Source organism: Panthera onca, chromosome B1, assembly GCF_046562875.1.
Source record: "Panthera onca isolate mPanOnc1 chromosome B1, mPanOnc1 haplotype 2, whole genome shotgun sequence".
Lineage (NCBI taxonomy): Eukaryota > Metazoa > Chordata > Mammalia > Carnivora > Felidae > Panthera > Panthera onca.
In genome coordinates, this window is record NC_138342.1 from 106774109 (window position 1) to 106780314 (window position 6206).

General features: G+C 35.5%; 1 pseudogene; it reads right to left on the minus strand.

Moving 5' to 3' along the window:
* Positions 1–3235: 3235 nt before the first annotated feature.
* Positions 3236–3572, minus strand: LOC132693013 (10 kDa heat shock protein, mitochondrial pseudogene; annotated as a pseudogene).
* Between the last annotated feature and the right edge of the window lie 2634 nt (positions 3573–6206).

The window sequence follows — 6206 nt, forward strand, 5'->3', positions numbered from 1 at the left end:
ACCAACTGAAAAGATACTAAGGAAATCCAAAAGCCATAATCCTTAATTATAAAGAAAATAGGAGAAAGGACATCAATAAATGTGAGACTTGCACACATTTCTGGAAATATATACATATATATTTATATCTGATTATATATATATATATATCAGATGGACTAGTGGTTAATGGACAAAATACAACAGTAGAAAAATAGTCTTGATTATGCACAAAGGAAAAAATAGTCAAATGTGATGTTATCTGCCAAGAGTCTGATAACTCAAAGACAATGGGTATAATTTGCATATTGAAAGAGTAGAACTGAAAAGGAGTGTAAATAAAAAAGTCTAGCCTTAGCATCTTTATCACCATAGTTTTTTAATTTCTTGCTATTTATCTAGGAAATATCTTGGTGTGTTCTTTCATAAAGAGAGTGAATAAATCATCTTGGGATAACAAAGGCAGATATTGAGAATGCTAGTACCTCAGGATAAAGCCTTCTCACTTAGAAATTCCAAATGATATTCAACTAGTCCTATATTCATACATTATTTCCTGGTAGTTTTCTTCTCTTTTTCTTAAATACAAATACAAATCCAGAAATTAGCAGGCATTTGAAAAAAACAACAAAAAAATTGCAATATGACTGCTTACCCATGAGAAAAACATTTGACACCAGAAGAAATATATAATTTCAGAAACAGAAGGGAAATAAATCCTCAAGAAGCTATAGACTAGAATTCCTTTTTAAAATTATTGAAGTATAATTAACATACAGTGCTATATTCATTTCAGATGTATAATATAGTCATTCAACAGTTTTGTGTATTACTTAGTGTTCATTCCGATAAGTGTCTCTTAATCCCGTATAACTATTTCACCCATCTCTTCACCTACCTCCCCTCTGGCAACTATCATCTTGTCCTCTGTATTTAAGAGTCTGTTTTTCTGTTTGTTTCTCTCTTTCCTTTATTTTTAACTTTTTTTTGTTTCTTAAATTCCATGAAATCATATGGTATTTGTCTCTCTGTAACTTATTTCACTTAGCATTATACCCTCTATCCACATTGTGGCAAATGGCAATTTCTCATTCTTTTTTTATGGCTAAAAAATATTCCAGTACCTAATCTATCTATCTTCTTTATCCAGTCACCTGTGGAGGGCACTTGGGTTGCTTCCATATTTTGACTGTTATAAATAATGCTATAATAGACATAGGGGTACACATATCTTTTTGAATTCACATTTTCATTTTCTTTGGGTAAATACCCAGTAGTGGAATTACTGGATCATGTTAACTCTATTTTTAATTTTTTGAGAAACTTCCAGACTGTTTTCCACAATGGCTACACCAATTTGTATTCCCATTCATTGCATCAACAGTGCATGAGAGTTCCTTTTTCCCTGTTGATTAGTGAGATCTTTTCATGTGTCTGTTGACTATTTGAATGTCCTCTTTGGAAAAAAAATGTGTATTCGGGTCCTCTGCCCATTTTCAATCAGATTATTTGGACTTTTGGTGTTGAGTTATATAAGTTCTTTATATAGTGTGGTTATTAACCCCTTATCAGGTATAATATTTACAAATATGTCCTCGCATTTAGTAGGTTGCCTTGTTTTGTTGATGGCCTCCTTCTCTGTGCACATGCAAAAGAATAAAACTGGATCAGTCGTTTATACCATACACAAAAATAAACTCTAAGTAGATTAAAGACATGAATGTGAAACCTAAAATCATAAAACTCTTAGAAGAAAGCATAAACAGTAATTTCTTTGACACCACTTGTGGAAGCATCTTTCTAGATATGTCTCAGCAAGGGAAACAAAAGCAAATTACCCTGTTAGGATTACACCAAAATGAAATATTCACAACATGTTATTATATTTTTATATTAAAAAAGTGGTTACCCTAGGGTATGCAACAGACATTTACAACTACTTCAAGTCCACTTTTAAATAACACTATTCTACTCCACAGCTAGTGCAAGTACCTTATAACTGAGTATTCTCTATTCTTCTATCCAAATCTTATAGTGTTGCTGTCATTCATTTCACATATCCATAAGCTATAATCATCAAATACATTATTTCTATATATTGAATTATTATTACATTCAAAATAAGAAAAAGAAAAGCTTTTCATTTGCCTTCATTTATTCCTTCTTCAACATTGTTCCTTTATTTTTGTTTATCCAAGTTTCTGACTTATAGTTTTCTTTCTCTCTGAAGAACTTCTAATGTTTTCTGCAAGGCAATTTTACTAGTGACAAGTTCACTCAGTTTTGTTTGTCTGAGAAAGTCATTATTTTACCTTCACTTCTGAAGGATAATTTGGTAGATTCAGAATACTAGGTTGGTGACTTTTTTATTTATTAACATTTTATATTTAATACTTGAAATATTTCACCCCATTTTGTTTCCTTGCATAGTTTCTGAATTCCAAAGTGATTCTTATTTTTTTAATTTATTTTATTTGTTTTAAGGTAGGGGGAGAGGAGCAGAGCAGGAGAGGGAGAGAATCCCAAGCAGGCTCTGTGCTGTCAGCATGGAAACCCCATGCAGGGCTCAATCTCATTAGTTGATGAGATCGTAGTTGGAGCCAAAATTCAATAGTCAGACACTTAACCAACTGAACCACCCAGGCATTCCACAATGGAATTCTTTCCCTCTTCTATAGTTAAAGTTTACCCCTACCCACTGTCCCCCTACCACATCTTTCAAGACTTTTTCTTTGGCTTTGATTTTCTGCAATTTAAACTATGATATAGCTAGGTTTAGTTGTTTTTTGTTTGTTTGTTTGTTTGTTTGGCATTTATCCTGTGTATTCTGAGTTTCCTGGATCTGTAGTTAATGTTTCTTACTAATTTTTTAAAATTCTCAAACATTATTATTTCAAGTATTTCTTCTATTTCTTTTTCTCTTTCTAATATTCTCTGTCTTTCTGGTATAGTTAAACCTTTCATAATTGCCCACAGTGCATGGATATTCTGTTTATTTTTTTTTTCCTTTGAGGTTTCATTTGGGAAGATTCTGTTGATATATCTGTGGCAAGCTCAGTGATTCTTTCTTAGCTGTGCCCAGTCTACTGATGAACCATCAAAGAATGTTTTTGAATTTTAACATCTTTTTTTTTTAGTTTGGATACTATTAGTTTATTATGAAAGAGAGACATGGAAATTATTGACATGATGAAAGATTTCACAACTTCACTGGAACAGGCAGCTTCACTTGATACCATTTCAATAATGATTTATTTCAGTCTACATACTTCCTGAGAATGTCACCATCTCTAAATAAGAATTCTTGTCATCTAGAACTACTTTGGTGCCTCCATATTCTGGGAGAAGAATTTTATCTGCAACTTTCATGCTAACTGGTTAACTCTCTCCACCCTTTCCTTTATTTTTAAAATTTTTTTTCCACCCTTTCCTTTAGAGCCCAATCCAACAGCTTCTTCTGTTGCTTGCAGTACCTTTCCCTGAGATTCTTCTGGAAGCATGATGCCTCCTTTGGTTACAGTTTTGGCTGCACTCCTTTTAACTAAAATTCAGGCAAAGAGGGAAAGAAACTTTCTACATGCCAGTCTTACCATCACTCCAAGTTGCTGCCATTGGTATTTTGCTCCTGAGCTCCTGCCACCCACCTGCAATAAAACCCTCAGTCTGATCCTCAGGGGCACTTCCTTTGTATTCTTTCTTAGAATCCCCATCCCTTTGTTTTTATTACTCATCTGTTTTTGCATGTCACCCATTTTTTCCATTAGAATTCTTAACATTATTAAACATAGATATTTTAAATTTCTGATCTGGTTATCCCAACATCCTTGCCATAGATGAGTCTGGTTCTGATAGCTACATTGTGGCTTCAGAGTGTGTGTTTTGCTTTTTTACCATGCCTTATATCTTTTTGTTGAAAGCCAGACATGATATAATGGGAGTAAGGAACTAAGGTAAATACGCCTATTGTGTGATGTTTTGTGTTTTTCTGGCGAGGAGTTAGGCTATGTTTGCTGGTTGCTGTAGCTAGAGCGTCAGAAGCTACAATTTTCTCTAGTATTCTTTTTTGTCTCCACTGTTGTCTTTTGGCTAAGAGTCCTAAAATAGAGTCCTAAAATAGGGCCTGAGGGTAATTTTAGCTATAATCTCCTATTAGTAAATAGGAGCCTTATTGATGCAAAGAACAAGTGTGGGGGAAGAATCCTACACTCTGATGATTAGGTCTTAGTGTTCTAGTGAGCTTGAGTTGAAAATCTTTCTTCTTTGGGGCGCCTGGGTGGCTCAGTCGGTTAAGCGGCCGACTTCGGCTCAGGTCACGATCTCGCAGTCAATGAGTTCGAGCCCCGCGTCAGGCTCTGTGCTGACAGCTCGGAGCCTGGAGCCTGTTTCAGATTCTGTGTCTCCCTCTCTCTGACCCTCCCCCATTCATGCTCTGTCTCTCTCTGTCTCAAAAATAAGTAAAAGTTAAAAAAAAAAAAGAAAATCTTTCTTCTTTCACATTAAAGCTAGGGTAGGCTGGAATTATCCTTCCTCCAGGTTGGTTAGGCACTGGTTAAACCTTAGTTGGTAAGGTTGTGGTAAAATAGTTTCTCTTGAGTACAGGCCTAATTAATGAAAACAGAAAGCTGTAGCCTTATTTTGAAACGGTTACTTTCCCCCCCTCCTTGCTTTAAGTGCAAAGGGATTTTCTCAGATCTTCACAGTGAGAAACAGGTAGGATGCCTAGAAGTAAAACTTAGGAAACTGTAGAGGACCACAAATGAAGCTCCTTTGGATCTAATCCACAGTAAGCCTCCAGCAATTTGTCAATTACAGTGTAATGTGTTTCTGCTGATACTACCTTCAGCTTTAGGCTTCTGATCCCAGGCTCTTTTTCCTCCCAGTAAGCTGTGATTCTCTGCATCTGTCTCTCTGGTGTCCAGGACATTTACCCTACGAGTTCAATTCTCTCATCTAAGAAGAGTTGATGATTTTCAGTTTGTTCACATTTGTTCTTGTTGTGAGGATGGGAGTAATGAGTTCCTTTTTTTTTGAGAGAGAGAGAGAGCTAGAGCAGCAGAAAGGCATAGAGAGAGTGGGAGAGAGAGAGAGAGAGAGAGAATATCCCAAGCAGGCTCTGCACTCTTGGCACAGAGCCCGATGTGGGACTGGAACTCATGAACCATGAGATCATGACCTGAGCTAAAACCAAGAAGCAGATGCTCAACCAACTGAGCCACCTAGGAGAGAGCAATGACTTCTAAGTTCTGTCCACAGTACTTCAGGAATTGCATCTTAATTTTAAAATCTCTGCCCATAGCAATTACTCACTGCACTTCATTGTTGCAGACCCTTTGACAAAGTCAAAATAAGGATCTGGAAAATTGGGAAATAAAAGCAATGTAAGATTAAGAGAGAAAGAAAGAAGTAAATGATAAATATTTCCTGACTGATTGAATATTGAACCCTTCGTATATAGCAGTAAATTCATAGAGAGGTCTTAATTTACCTCCTTTACTCAAACAATGGTCATTTTTTCCTAGTTTCCATTAGTTTCTTCCTGCAATATGAGTTCTTTTGTGGCCTTTATTTATAGTCATGTTGCCTGCTGTTCTCTTTATGGGCCAATTTACATCTTTTGGGAGTAGACAGGGAGAATTTCAGAATGATTTAGGAACCAGCTGGATACAGTAACTTGCCATGTTTTTTCTCTGCCTATGAAGAGAACATCTGCTAGATATGCTGAGATGGAGTGTGCTTTTGTCTTCAGAGTGAATCAGGAATCTTCCTGTATTTCTAGTCTAAAAAGAAGATGTTGCAATGGTACATTAAAAAAAATAAAAGAGAAGAAAAAGAAAAAAAAAAAACCCTATAAGTAACAATTTGCTAAGACACCATGTAAGTTATGTTCTATTTTAGGGTCTCGAATGGGATGCATAGTCACTACACAGAGTGTGGAGCAAAGTGAGCTGAGTCCATGCCTGCCATAACCTTTTTAGGTTGTTAAACCTCCTGCTAAGAAAACACAGGAAATATTAATAATCTGACCGGAACTGTCAAGGTTCACATGGCAGTATTATGCCAAGCAGGCTTAGTGATAGTTTAAGAAAAATAATCCTAAACAAGCTGGAGAGAAATCTGACCATAAAATTGTTACCATTTTAAGGTCACTCTTTTAACTTTAAAAATAGTACACCCATTAGGAGCTAATAATTCCCAAACTTTTTGTTTATAGTATATTATTGATAAAT